This window comes from Podarcis cretensis (genome assembly GCF_951804945.1).
Source record: "Podarcis cretensis genome assembly, chromosome: 1".
Classification (NCBI taxonomy): domain Eukaryota; kingdom Metazoa; phylum Chordata; class Lepidosauria; order Squamata; family Lacertidae; genus Podarcis; species Podarcis cretensis.
The window spans coordinates 2,024,350-2,040,248 of record NC_137170.1 but is presented as its reverse complement, the minus strand read 5'-3'; positions in this window follow the sequence as shown (position 1 = coordinate 2,040,248).

Below are 15,899 nucleotides of genomic sequence, written 5' to 3'. Positions count from 1 at the left end.
AACAGTTGTTGCCACTGATGCTGCTACTGCCCAGGAGGACCCGGAGGGGTGCAGAGTTCTTCTTTTTAACATGTTTTAAAATGCTCCTTTCCCTTTAGATTTTTATATATGGGGGTGGGATGGATGTTTGGGTGGGCTTGGGAATTCATTAGATTTTGATGAATTTGTAATTTTTGCAGTTTTTATTTGTATTGTTTTATTGTTTTCTGGGTTGTTTTTGTTTTTTGTTTTTATTGTTTTAAGGTTTTATTGTTTTAGGCTGAGAAAGAATAACATTAATTGCCATCAATGGAGGCTACTATGAGGCTTGGGATTGCTACTGTGGAGGGGCGAGGGAGGTATGGCGGTGGGGGCAGATGTTATAGGCGAAGGGGATTGAGATATGGATATGCTTGTACCCCTTCCAATCTGTGCCTCATCCCGAGGGACGAGGGTAGGGTGAGCAAGGATTACTCACCTCCGTCACTGGTGCTGTGCAATGCCAGGTCCATAGGCAACAAAACCACCACCCTGCAAGATTTCTTTATCTCGCAGGGGGTCGACCTGGCTTGTGTGATGGAGACCTGGGTGCACGAAGGGGCAACAGTTACCTTACGAGAGATGGCGCCCCCGGGTTTCTCCGTCCTCCACCAGTCACGGACCGTGGGCCGGGAGGGAGGGGTGGCATTATTAATCCGGGAAGATTGTTCTTTCAGGGCTCCACCATCGCCATCGATCCCCGGCATTGAATGTGTTGGCCTAGTGTGGGGCTCCGAGGTGAGCTTGGCTGTCTGGCTGGTGTACCGGCCACCTAGCGCACCAGCAGCCACCCTGTCAGGCCTACTGGAAGCGGTGGCCGGCTGGGCCTTGGAGTTCCCTAACCTATTGGTATTGGGGGACTTCAACATCCATGCTGATGCCACTCCCTCCTCACAGGCTCTGGACCTGGTGTCTTCCATGGCGACACTAGGGCTCTCCCAGTTTGTTTCCAGCCCCACACATCAAGCAGGCCACACGCTGGATTTGATCTTTGGCGTAGGTATAGATGTGATCATGTCTCCTTCGATGAAGGTACCATGGTCTGATCACTACGCTCTGAAAGCCAGGATTGACTTTCCACCCCCACCCTGCTTAGGTGGCGAGACGATTTGGGCTCGCCCGCAGAGGCTGATGGACCCTGATAGCTTCCGCCAAGCCTTGCGGGACCTTGCTCCCCCTGGCGACTCATTGACTGAGCTTGTTGAGGGCTGGAATATCCAGCTCCTGGCAGCCATCGATGAGATCGCACCTAAGCGCCCTCTGCGACCCTGCAGAAACTGGGCTCCCTGGTTTACCGAGGAGCTCTGGAAAATGAAGCGGGACCTCAGATGGCTAGAGCGAGTATGGCGGGGTGCCCGTGATGGAGCCTCAAGAACATCTTATAGGGCTTTTATGAAAACCTGTGAGATGGCGTGAAGGCTGCTAAGAAGTCTTACTTCTCAGCCTCCATTGCATCCGCTAGCTCTCGCCCGGCACAATTATTTAGTATAATCAGGTCTTTAACGTCCCTTGAGGGACAGCCAAATTTAAATAACAATTTGACACACAGCTGTGAGGCATTTGCGAGCTTTTTTGCAGAGAAGGTCTTGTTGCTCCGCCATGACCTCCCTGCCAATTTGGATACAATAAAGGAACTGGAGGCCCCTCGACTGTCCTCGGGTCCAGTATTGGACCACTTTGACCGGATATCCCCAGCCGATGTGGACAGACTCCTCCGAGCTGGAAAGCCCACCACCTGTCCTCTCGACCCGTGCCCGTTTTGGCTGATTAGAGCGTGTCCAGACGAGGTGCAGGTCCTCCTGGGGGATATCATCAATTTGTCCCTTGGCACCGGGACATTCCCAGGGGAACTGAAGGAGGGAGTGGTGCGCCCGCTCTTAAAGAAAACATCATTAGATCCCTTAGATGTATCCAATTACCGCCCGGTTTTGAATCTTCCATTCCTGGTTACGGTGATTGAGAGAGCGGTTGCTGAACAGCTTGGTGGGTTTCTGGATGAAACATCGGCTCTGGATACATTCCAGTCTGGCTTCCGCGCTGGTCATGGGACCGAGACGGTTCTGGTTGCCCTAACAGATGATCTTCGTAGACAGCTGGATCGAGGCGGGTCGGGGCTGCTGATTCTTCTAGATCTGTCAACAGCTTTTGACATGGTCGATCACGAACTTCTGGACCACCGCCTTGCCAACGTGGGGATCCAGGGCACAGTCCTTCAATGGCTGTGCTCGTTTCTCTCTGGTTGGGGACAGAGGGTGGCGCTTGGGGGGGAATTGTCATCGCGCCACTCCTTGGTGTGTGGAGTACCTCAGGGTGCGATACTCTCCCCGATGCTTTTCAACATCTTTATGCACCCCCTTGCCCAGCTTGTCCAGAGTTTTGGGCTGGGTTACCATCAGTATGCCGATGACACCCAACTCTATCTGTTGATGGACGGCCATCCTGACTCGGCCCCAGACACACTGACCAGATGTTTGGAAGCTGTGGCTGGATGGTTACGTGGGAGCCGGTTGAAGCTAAATCCTTCGAAGACAGAGGTCCTGTGGCTGGGACGGGACGATATGGGATTGGGGGGGCAACTCCCATCTCTTGCGGGGGTGCAATTAGTGCCAGCACCGTCCGTTAAGAGTTTGGGTGTAAGCTTCGACACCTCCCTTTCCATGGAGGCGCAGATTGCAGCTATAACAAAGGCGGCATTTTTCCATCTCCGCCAAGCTAAGCAGTTGGCTCCTTACCTCTCTCGCCCTGACCTAGCCACTGTGATCCACGCGACGGTCACCTCCAGACTGGATTATTGTAACTCGCTCTACGTGGGGCTGCCCTTGAGACTGACCCAGAAACTCCAGCGGGTGCAGAATGCTGCAGCGAGACTCTTTACGAGGTCTTCGCTGCGAGATCACATTCACCCGGTGCTATACCAGCTGCACTGGCTCCCGGTGGAGTACAGGATCAGGTTTAAGGTGCTGGTTTTAACCTTTAAAGCCCTATACGGCCTAGAACCCTCGTACCTACGGGACCGCCTCTCCTGGTATGCCCCACAGAGAAACTTACGGTCTTCAAATAAAAACATCTTGAAGGTCCCGGCCACAGAGAGGTTAGGCTGGCCTCAACCAGAGCCAGGGCTTTTTCGGCTGTGGCCCCTATCTGGTGGAAGGCTCTGTCCCAAGAGACCAGGGCCCTGTGGGACTTGACATCTTTCCGCAGGGCCTGCAAGACAGAGCTGTTCCGCCAGGCCTTTGGCCAGGGCGCAGCCTGACTCCCTCCCTTGGCAATCTTCACGGAGCTCTGGCTCAATGGTGGCCAGTGGCTTGAATTTAATTAATTTTATAATGAATGATTTTAGAGTGTTGTTTGTGCTGTACTTTTGTACTGTTTTATTGTTGTTAGCCGCCCTGAGCCCGGCTTCGGCTGGGGAGGGCGGGATATAAATAAAATTTATTATTATTATGCTTGGCAAACCCTCACTGGGGTCAACTCCCGTCCAGAAACCAATGTCCCCACTGTGGAAAGATGTGTGGATCCAGAATTGGCTTCCACAGTCACTTATGGACTCATTGTTAAAACTGTGTTTATGGAAGACAAACTTACTCACCTATGAGGGATCGAAAAAGAAGAAGAAGAAGAAGAAGAAGAAGAAGAAGAAGAAGAAGAAGAAGAAGGAAGAAGAAGAAGAAGAAGAAGAAGAAGAAGAAGAAGAAGAAGAAGAAGAAGATCCTGGTCAATTGCACTGGTTGCCAATTAGCTTCTGGGCCCAAGTCAAAATCCTTGTTTTCCCATGGGGTGGATCTACCTTGGCAATCTCCTCCCCTCCATAGCTGTCAACGTTTCCCTTTTTTAAAGGGAAATTCCCTTATTCTGAATAGGATTCCTCACAAGAAAAGGGAAAAGTTGACAGCTATGCCTCCCCTCCCCAGCTGAGCCTCCTGCCTGGTTGATGGTTTCCACTGATGGGCTCATGACTTGCTTCCAGCACCTTTTGTCATCCCTAGCAACACCTGTCTCAGGTGAGGCCCTGGCCTGCCTTTTCCCACTGGCTTGGCCTCTTCCCTTCAATACTCCAAATATTATCTAAATTCTACCATTTATTCATTTCTAACATCTACTACCTCTATCAGTTCTAGGTGCCCTTAACTCTGCAAACTCTGTCACTCCAATTCTGTAAGTTTGAAGCATGCCAAGCCCCTCATGATGCGCCAGACCTGATGGGCAGGAAGAGGGCAAGGCCGCCTTGGGTAGGAAGAAAGGGAATCGGATCAGAGGAAAAGGAGTCTTGGTTTTTTAAATAAAATGCTTTGCGCGTCCGTGTCTAATCTCACTCCTTTCTAAAATGTATTTAGTGGTGTGTTTGTGTGTGTTTCTTTTTGCAAATCCATCAAATAATAAAATGAAATTGAGATTAAAGGGGTTTTCTGAGGACGCTGGAGGGTGTCTGTGCTGTGTCCCATTGGGTGGCACTCACCCTTCCTCTGACAGAAAATGCTCTGCAAGGAGATGGGCAAAAATGGGGGGGGGGTCGAGGAGGGTCAGTTGCAGGGAGGGAGAAATATCCCTATTTGCATCTGAGGAATGTTGGAGGGTATGTCTTTGGGCACCAGAGGTTTCACAGAACCACTTCGCCACGGGAGCAGCTCCTCCCAGAATTTTCCCCGAGGATCCCTGTAAAGAAAATACAAAACAAGCTAGCTAACTAACTAATGCTCCTTTCCAGTTTGTGAGTGTGCAATCATCTAATTATCCCAAGTAATCACATTACAGTTTCTAGCATCCTCCACGGATTGTCCCAGAGCAGCTGGGCCAAATTAACAGCCCCCCTGGGCTGGCTGGCTGGCTGCAGTCAGATTGGTTCCTATTAGCTATTTAGGAAGCAAGTCCACATTGGAACGAGATGGATTACATCCAGGTTTATATATAACACACACATAAACACACATACATACACCAGGGGGTCAACTGGGCTTTATAGTGCTTTCCTTGAAGACTTGCAGGTTAGTGAAAGGTTGATTCACACATGCATATGCAACACTTTAGTGCAATCCCAGCTGGTATCCTATATTTGGGAACGAGTCATTCGCAGATCCATCCTAACTTCCATTTCACCTTTATTTATTTCTTGCATTTATGGCCCACCTTTTTTTCCTCCTCCAAACAGCTCAGAAGGTTCTCGCCCTCCGCACTTAATCCCCACAACAACCTGTGAGGTAGGCTAGGGGGAGAGTGAACATCTGGCCCCAGCTCACACCCCATGAGCTCCATGGCCGAGTGGGGGATTCGAACCCTTGTCTCTCCCAACTCCTCGTTTGCCACTCTAAGCACCACGCCACACCTGCCTCCAAACACAAACCTCCCACACAAATGTTGTTTTTTATTATTATTAAAAAAATTATTGAATGTCTGTTGTTGTTGTTGTTTAGTCGTTTAGTTGTGTCCGACTCTTCGTGACCCGATGGATCAGAGCACGCCAGGCACTCCTGTCTTCCACTGCCTCCCGCAGTTTGGTCAAACTCATGCTGGTAGCTTCTTTTCTCAGGAGGTGGCCAAAGTATTGGAGCCTCAGCTTCAGGATTTGTCCTTCCAGTGAGCAATCAGGGCTGATTTCCTCCAGAATGGAGAGGTTGGATCTTCTAGCAGTCCATGGGACTCTCAAGAGTCTCCTCCAGCACCAGAATTCAAAAGCATCAATTCTTTGGTGATCAGCCTTCTTGATGGTCCAGCTCTCACTTCCATACATCACTACTGGGAAAACCATGGCTTGAACTATACGGACCTTTGTCGGCAAGGTGATGTCTCTGCTTTTTAAGATGCTGTCTAGGTTTGTCATTGCTTTTCTCTCAAGAAGCAGGCGTCTTTTAATTTCGTGACTGCTGTCACCATCTGCAGTGATCATGGAGCCCCAAGAAAGTAAAATCTCTCACTGCCTCCATTTCTTCCCCTTCTATTTGCCAGGAGGTGATGGGACCAGTAGCCATGATCTTCATTTTTTTGAATGTTTACACATAACAAATTATTCCAACAAATCATCTTCATTATATTTCCGCCCATTTTTCCCTCCCCCTATGACTTCCCCCAGCTCCTCTCTCTGATTTTTTAACACATATTATTCTCTGCATGTTATAAAAATGCAAAGATCCTCCAGATATCTATCTATTATTTTAACAACAATAGATTTGTATATGTTTATTCAAAACCTGCCAAGGAATCCAGTTCATTTTGGGGGTTTTTTAAGTAGTTTGTAAAAGGTTCCCATTCTTCTTTAAAGTCGCAGTTGTCCTTGTCACGCAATTTGTACGTCAATTTTGCCAGTTCTGCATAATCCATCAATTTTTCCAAGCTGAGCCCACTACCACACCTGGCAGCAGGTGCCCAAACACTGGATAACCAGGAGATATGCCTGCATGTATTTCTGCTTGAGATTGTGCCGAGTCACTCTCACATGCTCGCTGACTCGCACTGAACTAGTTGCAGGTGCAGGAAAAACCCTTCCTTGTTGTTTCTCTCTCTCTCTCTCTCTCTCTCTCTCTCTCTTATATAAATCATTTTTATTAGTTTTCCAATAAGAACATCCAATTAACAAATCCATCAAATCATAATCCAATTAAAAATAATAAAATAAAATAGAAAAACAGCCAAATTACAATCCAAATTATTGATTATTAATTTTTTCCGGGCTTCCCATAGTCTGGACCTCTGAAGTATATCTCCAATATTTTCACTTCTGCCTTCTTCTTCTCGTTCTCATATTTCCCACATTCCGATCTTAACGCTTTAAAGTTCCCCGTTCCTGGCTGTGCGATTCTCAGTGATGTCAGAAATCATATAGCCTTTCATCCATTGGGTACAGCTTTATTTCTGTATATATATATTTTCAGCACACCTAAGTCAACCCTTCCTTGTCGTTTTGCTCTGCATGCATAAATTCTTATACATTAGCAGTAAAGTGTCATGATCTTCGAATAAAAGGCAGTATATAATAATAATAATAATAATCCCAATTTTGCTCTGAATTCTTTTAAAGGTTGGAAGCCACAAAGAGCCACCATTTAGCCAGAGGGTGGTTAACTCTTTCCCCCTCCCCTTGCTCTGTTTCCCACCACATGCTTAAACATCTCTGTCTCTGACCACAGTTTTTCAATGCAACTCTCTGGCCAGGCGGCCTCTTCCGTTTCTGATCCTTTGCTGGAACTCGGAGCTTTTAGGACAGGTTGTTTGTTCTGCAGAAGGAAGGGAAGCGTGAAAAATCTGAGCCTTTTGACTTGGCAGGAGCAGCGCCAGCCCTTCTGCTCTCGGAGCACCCTCAGCGAACCCTGGGAGGTGACGGCACCTTTGTGGGCGCACTTGGAGCAGAACATCTCGACTTCGTACCAAATGCAGCAGGAGCCACTGAGGAGGGCCAGAAACCCCACCTGAACAAGGTGGCCTGGACCTTCTTGAAATATTCATTGGCTAAAAAGCTGCTTTGCAACAGCATCTCATTAGCTCAGCGCAGAGAAGAGGCCAAAAGAGGTAAATGCATTTGGAAGGAAGAAACCAGGTCAGCCGAAAGCAACAAGGGAGAAGGCACCTGCTTTCTGCACTTCTCTGACAGCAGAGGACATTTTGGAGACACCAGTGTTGCTCTGCAACACAGAAAGATAGAATCAGGAATGCAGGAATCTCAGCTCAAGCATCCCTGACAGGTGGCAATCCAACCTCTGCTTAAAAACCTCCAAGGAAGGAGAGCCCACCACCTCCCAAGGGAGACCACTCCACTGTTGAACAGCTCTTTCCACCAGAAAGTTCTTCCTACAGTTGAGCTGGAATCTCCTTTCTTGGAAAGGTCTCTGCCTTCACAGAGTCCAGAGTCCAGAGTGATGACGATCCCAGTTTTACAAATTGTGGAAGAACGAATGCTTCTTGGAACGCATTTGAAATTTAGAGTTTGCCATTGATCTTGGGATGGTGCAGGAATGTATTGGTTGGTTTAAATTGCTGGTGTCTGGATTCATTGGGGTCTGATGGGGCAGAAGGCAGGGAGATTGACAGTAGGTGGCGCCAGCAGAGCCACGGCAGACAGAGCCAACGCAGTCTAGGTTTGTCCCCATCCTCCTCCCTGCTGATCCATTTGCTGCTGTTTTATGCAATGCTGCACAGAAGTGTGGGAATGTTCAGGGATGCAGGTGAGGATATATTGTTTGATTATAGCCTTTCCAACTTGTGTTCACAATTTAGCAGAGTAACATTCCCCTTTTTAAACTCACAGCGGATGCATTTGCTCAGGCTTGCTAAAGCCTCTATAATAACTGTTCTGATATTTTCCCCTTATTCCCTCATAAAAGTATAAAAAGAGTTTACTCACATTCTGTTCACAATCAGTTTCCAGAAGGCAGACTTAGCTTAGAAAAGTTACATACACCTGGAAACTATCTCATAAGGAGACAGTCCCTTTGTCCTCTCTTGGCTGGAGCCCAAGAGAGCATCTTTGGCTAAGCAGATGCTGCTTCTTCGATGCATGTAGTCAAAGAGAGAGAGAGATGGCTGCCCTGCCCTGTGCTTTTGTCCTTACCTGCACAGGTGAGACCATGTCCACCTCTAGTCACATGCAGAGGAAGTCTGTCCCAGCCCAGAAGGAAACAGGAAGTTTACCTGCTGGCTGGACAAACATTCCTCCCCATGTGTAAACATGTTCACTCTAGGAATGTTGCACTTGACTGCTCTTGTGTTTCACATCCCACAAGAAGTGTGTTCCCAGGAAACATTGCACAGCCCTGAAGCAGATGGCTGTGTTATCAGCTGCAAGCAACACAAAAAGAAGAGGACCTCTGTCTCCCATTTCTAGTGGCTAGGTTGACCAAGCCGAGGCAAAGAGGGGATCTTTCACACAGCCCCTTTCAACCCTTTGTTACCGAAAGAGTGTTTCCTGCAGAGGTTCCCGTTGCTCTTGCACTCCAGCACATTGCATGAGAAACAGAACCACAGGGAGCCCAGGATCCCAGGGGGGGAGGAGGCGAGAGGCAGCTCAGAGGACTTTGTGGAGAACAGCTTATCACCAAAGGAAGAAAAGCAAAACGGAACAAGGAAACAAGGAAATGTTGCCTGGGCTTCCAGCTCACCCCTAAGCAAGCAAGGGAACCGTTGGAGAAGGTTCAAAAAAGGGCAGCTAGGCTGATTGAGGGGATGGAGCAATGCCCCTACGGGGGCGCAATTAGTGCCATCACTGTCCGTTAAGAGTTTGGGTGTAATCTTCGACACCTCCCTTTCCATGGAGGCGCAGATTGCAGCTATAACAAAGGCGGCATTTTTCCATCTCCACCAAGCTAAGCAGTTGGCTCCTTACCTCTCTCGCCCTGACCTCGCCACTGTGATCCACGCGACAGTCACCTCCAGACTGGATTATTGTAACTCTCTCTACGTGGGGCTGCCCTTGAGACTAACCCAGAAACTCCAGCGGGTGCAGAATGCCCTATACAGACTAGGACTCTCGTTCCTACGGGACTGCCTCTCCTGGTATTGTCCCACAGAGGAACTTACGGTCTTCAAACAAAAGCATCTTGGAGTTCCCGGGCCACAGGGAGGTTAGGCTGGCCTCAACCAGAGCCAGGGCTTTTTCGGCTGTGGCCCCGATCTGGTGGAACGCTGTGTGGAGGAGGAAGGGAAGGGAGAATGTTAGCCGCTTTGAGACTCCTTAAAGGGAGTGAAAGGCAGGATATCAAATCCAAACTCTCCAAACTCTTGTGTCACAAGAGACCAGGGCCCTGCGGAACTTGACATCTTTCCGCAGGGCCTGCAAGACAGAGCTGTTCCACCAGGCCTTTGGCCAGGGCACAGCCTGACTCCCTCCTTTGGCAATCCTTATAGAACTCTAGCCCAATGGTTGCCATCAATTTGATTTGAAGTAATTTTATAATGAAATGATTTTAGAATGTTGTGTTATTTTATTGTTGCTAGCCGCCCTGAGCCCGGCTTCAGCTGGGGAGGGCGGGATATAAATAAAATTTATTCTTCTTATTATTATTAAGAGAGGTTGCAGCATTTGGGACTTTTAGAGAAAAGGCGAGGAAGAAGGAACATTGTAGAATTTGATTTAATGATGCGTGGCAAGGAGGAAGTGGAGAGAGGGAAGTTTTTCTCCCTCTCGTAACACCGGGGGCCTCCAAGGAAGCTGGATGTCGAGAGATGCGGGAGAGACAGAAGGAAGGACTTCTTCATGCAGCGCAGGGTTAAACTGAGGAACTCGCTGAACCAGGAGGCAGGGACGGCCAGCAACCAGGAAGGAGTTAAAAGAGGAATAGACCAATTCATGGAGGAGGAGAGGGCTATGGAGGGCAGCAATGCTTCTGAATACCTTGATGGTAAATCAAGCCCTGTATCCCAATCCAGGCATAGGCAAACTCGGCCCTCCAGATGTTTTGGGACTACAAATCCCATGATCCCTAGCTAACAGGACCAGTGGTCAGGGATGATGGGAATTGTAGTCTCAAAACATCTGGAGGGCCGAATTTGCCTATGCCTGTCCTGAAGACACCACGGTCTCCACTGACCTTCATTCCAAGGAAGCCAAAGCCTGAGAAAGCACCTGGAACCCCCAGAGTCTCTCACCACTAGGCATGTGGTGGACGGGGAGGCATGTGACAGGACGGTGTGGATGTGACCTAAGGGTTCATCCAGTTTCCCCTTTTCCAGGCTCATTTCCCAAGGAAAGTGGCTCTTTAGTTCTAAATCGGAACAAACAGCAATCCATGGAGAACCCGATTGCTGTTTGTTCCGATTGAGCACTAAACAGCCGGTTTTCCTCATGGAAAAGCAGCAGGAGAAGAGGACGTGTGGGTAAGCCCTAAGAGGTCTGATCCTGCCTGCCAGACGCGGGGAGCAATATTGCATTGCCATCTCATCCTCTGCGCTTAAATGGGGATCCACAGCTTGTTGACTCCTCAGCCCCCCAAGCTTCCTGGGGGAGCTAAATCTCTGCCCCAGTCTCTGCCTTGAAGAGGTTCAAGCGGTTTGGTCTGGAGGGTCTTCTCTGCTTGGAGGCAAATGGAGCAGAGCGGAGTCATCCCAGCCCCCCTCAACTAGCAGGCTCCAATCTAAGGCGACGCTGTGCCCCATTGATCTGCCTTAATTGCTCCGAGGAAAGGCTCGATAAAGGCTGTCCGTCCACTTTACCTAAATTATACCAACTGCTGTAATTAGCCAGCGCTGCGAGAGCTCTGCTGTTTATTTAGCCACGCACTGCTCATGACTTGGGAGTGAGCACTGGGGAAGCAACGAGCCTTAGATTTCTTGGCTTGAGATCACTTCCAGTCTAAGGGTAAGGGGATCTGGGCTGCCATGCATAGATGCAGGCCTCTGGGCGTTGCCTGTTTTTAGTAGGAGAAGCCATTCCAACTGTTATATACTGAGTTGAATAGGATCCAAAAATGCAGCAGTCTGATTGGTCCTAGAACAATAGGATTCAGAATGCAGCAGTCTGATTGGTCCTAGAACAATAGAATCCAGAATGCAGCAGTCTGATTGGTCCACAGGAGCCACCCAGTCCAGTTCCAGGTGGAAGGGAATCCGCAACCTGATTGGCCTACAGGAGAATCCCGGAATTAGCCAATCACGGGGGCCCATTGTGTAAATAATGTATATAAAGCAGACATTCTGGGGGAACTTCCATTCCTCCTCACCACTATGAGCTGAATAAAGAGCATGAAATCCACACTTGACTCCAAGTATATTTCACCAACCCACACCTGTGGGACTGAGCAGCAGCCTTTAAATAGCCTTATGATCTGCTGCTGAGCTACAACAAAGAGTGGGGAGTTTGAGTTAGGCCCTCCCGTACAATCCAGAGTCCTTTGATAAGGCCAGTGGCACATCCCTCTGGAGACTCTCTCTGGCACCTGAGTAGCAAATGACCGGGACAAATCCACACCACCGGGTGAGCTCCCGTTGCTCTGTGCCAGCTCCTGCCAACCTAGCAGTTCGAAAGAACGTCGAAATGCAAGTAGATAAATAGGTACCACTGTGGCAGGAAGGTAAACGGCATTTCCATGAGCTCTGGTTTCCGTCACAGTGTTCCATTGTGCCAGAAGTGGTTTAGTCCTGCTGGCCACATGACCTGGAAAGCTGTCTGTGGACAGATGCCAGCTCCCTCAGCCTGAAAGCAAGATGAGCGCCGCAACCCCATAGTCACCTTTGACTGGACTTAACCGCCCAGGGGTCCTTTACCTTTATCTTTATTAAAGAATTCAGTAATGCACTACAGGATTTAGTCGAAAGAGACTACAAGAGCATTTTCATTAGGAAACACATGATGTAGAGTAAATACAGTCATCTTAGCTGTTTCATCCTCTACTCTCTCATCTTTCACCCAACAAAAGTCGGTGAAATACAACTTACTCAACCCATATTTTTTTATTCTTTATGCGGACCCTCCTTGTACCTTATACAGAGTTATTTTTCACTTTAACATTCAGCTGTTAATTTCCCCTGTAACTGGTTCTTACTGGTTTTGTGGTCAGGTCACTTTTTTGCATTCACGAAACTGGCCGCACTTAAATACAAAAAACCCACCTCAATAGCCAGGTGTCAGAGCAAGGGACCAAGGCTGGATTCCCGCAAAGCAGAAAGAAGGTGAAAATACTGGGAAAATATTACTCCAAACACATACCTTTTTCTCCCAGCCTAATAGGCATATCAGACTCTGGCACGCTCCCATCAGAGGCAGTAATGAAAAAGAAAATGTCATGAGATTAATCACGGCTCCTGACAAAGAGCATAATAGGAACAGGGGCGTATTGCAGCCCTAAATCACTCTCATTACATTCTTAGCACCCGGTGCCTGTCAGGCCTTGTTAAATGGGTTCCCTGCTGGGGATCCTTTTTGCAGGATCTGAGGCTGAACGTTGCGGGACCCTCCCCTGGTGGCTTCCTCCCCTGTTCCAGTCAGAGGCCACCAAGAGTTTCAGAGCCCTGAGTCACAAAGAAAAGGCATTTGAGTTGGGCAGCTTCAGGCGAACACACCTGGAATATGAGGAAGCAGAATGGGATGCATGAACAACTGTGGTGAAGGGTCCCCAAGCCATTTCAAGCTAACTTTAGAAGCGCTTTTTCATGCAGCGCAGAGTTAAGCTATGGAACTCCCTCCTGCAGGGATGGCCAGCAACTCTGATGACTTCAGAAGAGGATTGGACAAACTCATGGAGGAGGAGGAGGCTATCAAAGACTGTTAGCCAGGACGGCTCGGCTCTGCCTCCACGGTTGCCAAATTCCAGTTTCTGGAAACCATAGGAGTTGCTCTTGTGCTCGAATCCTGCACCTGGATGCTGGACTGGGTGGGCCATTGGCCTGATCCAACTGGGTTCTTCTGATGTTCTGGTGTTCTTCATTCATACCCTCTCCTACACCAGCTCCACCACAAACTCTGTTGTTGGCCAGCAAGGCAGCCGTAGAGAGTTGTTGGCTCTGTGCAGAGGTGACCTTGAAAACCTGCTTATTCTGCATGAGCGCAGGGCAACCATGCAGGCTTAACATCTCTGACAGAGGATGTAGAATCTAGCTAACATGTTTGGTAGCCTCCTAGAGCCCAATGCTGAGTTGTGAAATGTCACATAGTACGTAAGGAAAGGACCCCTGGACTGTTAAGTCCAGTCAAAGGCAACTATGGGGTTGTGGCACTCATCTCACCGGTGTTTGTCCACAGACAGCTTTCCGGGTCATGTGGCCAGCAGGACTAAACTGCTTCTGGCACAATGGCGCACCGTGACGGAAACCAGAGCGTACAGAAATGTTGATTACCTTCCCGCCACAGTGGTACCTATTTATCTACTTGCACTGGCGTGCTTTCAAACTGCTAGGTTGGCAGGAGCTGGGACAGAGCAACGGGAGCTCCTTCTGTCACACAGATTCGAACTGCCGACCTTTCAATCGGCAAGCCCAAGAGGCTCAGTGGTTTAGACCACAGTGCCACCCGCGTCCCTCACACAGTATGAAACGCTGGTACTAAGCATGTAGTGGTTAGACCAGAGAGTTCTCATCCAAAGGGTTGGATAAGCAGAGCTTGGATGGCCACCTGTCATGGTTGCTAGATTTGAGATTCCTGCATTTCAGGGGGTTGGACGAGATGAGACATGGGTCCCTTCCAACTCTACAATTCTATGGTTCTCTGAAAGCTCTCCACCCCTAGTCCTGGATGTTACTTGCACAAGTTTATCCTGAGCCTTGAGCCCCATCAGTGCGCACAGTGGTGAGAACCCTGGTGAGATGGGAAAGGATAGAGCACCTTGTAGAAATAACGGAGGACAGCACAGGAGTTGAATGCGTGTGAGCTGTGCAGGAGCAAAGAAGCTAGCAAGCTCCAAGCAAGCTGCCGGCTAGCTCTGTAGAGGCTCCTTTTATTAGCAGAAGTCAACAATTGGAAACAGTAGTGAAACCACCCTGAACTTAACGTATTTCCAGCAAGGCACATTTCCAGCGTTAGCAATACACGTGTCAGACAGGTGTCATCCCCCCCCCAAATGTTCCCCTGATACTCAAAAGTCTGCTTCATTCGTCATACTCCGGCCAAATGGAACCTTAAGCAAAGCTTTGTGAGAGGGAGGCAAAAGGACAGAGAGTGGGCATGGCGGCTAGACACGCTGTGGCGTGTCTTATGCTGAGGTGGCGGTGTGCCCCCACATTGCAACTGTATCCCCACACACCTTAATAGAGTAAGAGGCGTCCTTTATTGGCAAGACACTTGCTGCACCCACCATTGGCCAGCCCAGGGGTGTTGCTGTCTGGATCTTAAGCAGAGCAGGGACTGGGAGAGATCATCAGGGGGTTTGGGCTGGGTGTTCATCAATATGTGGATGATACCCAGCTCTACCTCCCTTTCAAATCAGAATCAGTGAAGGTCCTGTGTGAGTGCCTGGAGGCGGTTGGAGGATGGATGGCGGCTAACAGATTGAGGTTGAATCCTGACAAGACAGAAGTACTGTTTTGGGGGGACAGGAGGCGGGCGGGTGTGGAGGATTCCCTGGTCCTGAATGGGGTAACTGTGCCCCTGAAGGACCAGGTGCACAGCCTGGTCAATTCTATGTCCAGGGCAGCTGTTTATCAGCTCTACCTGGTACGCAGGCTGAGACCCTACCTGTCCGCGGACTGTCTGGCCAGAGTGGTGCATGCTCTAGTTATCTCTCACTTGGACTACTGCAATGCGCTCTACGTGGGGCTACCTTTGAAGGTGACCCAGAAACTACAACTAATCCAGAATGCGGCAGCTAGACTGGTGACTGGGAGCCGCAGCCAAGACCATATAACACCGGTCTTGAAAGACCTACACTGGCTCCCAGTATGTTTCCGAGCACAATTCAAAGTGTTGGTGCTGACCTTGAAAGCCCTAAATGGCCTCGGTCCAGTAGACCTGAAGGAGCGTCTCCACCTCCATCGTTCTGTCCGGACACTGAGGTCCAGCGCCGAGGGCCTTCTGGCGGTTCCCTCACTGCGAGAAGTGAGGTTACAGGGAACGAGACAGAGGGCCTTCTCGGTAGTGGCACCCACCCTGTGGAACGCCCTCCCACCAGATGTCAAAGAGAAAAATAACTACCAAACTTTTAGAAGACATCTGAAGGCAGACCCGTTTAGGGAAGCTTTTAATGTTTAATAGGTTATTGTATTTTAGTGTTTTGTTGGAAGCCGCCCAGAGTCGCTGGGGAAACCCAGCCAGATGGGCGGGGTATAAATAATAAATTATTATTATTATTACTGCCAGGGTCTCTTTACCTGTGATTCCTGCATTGGAGGGGGTGGATTAGATGACTCTTGGGACCCCTTCCAGGATCCTGATGTCCCATAATGTTGGGCATTGCGAGACATCTTGAAATGTCAAAACCAGCCCAAGCACCGTACCAAGTGCAGTGGGGTGCAGGGGGGGAGGGAGGGAGCCA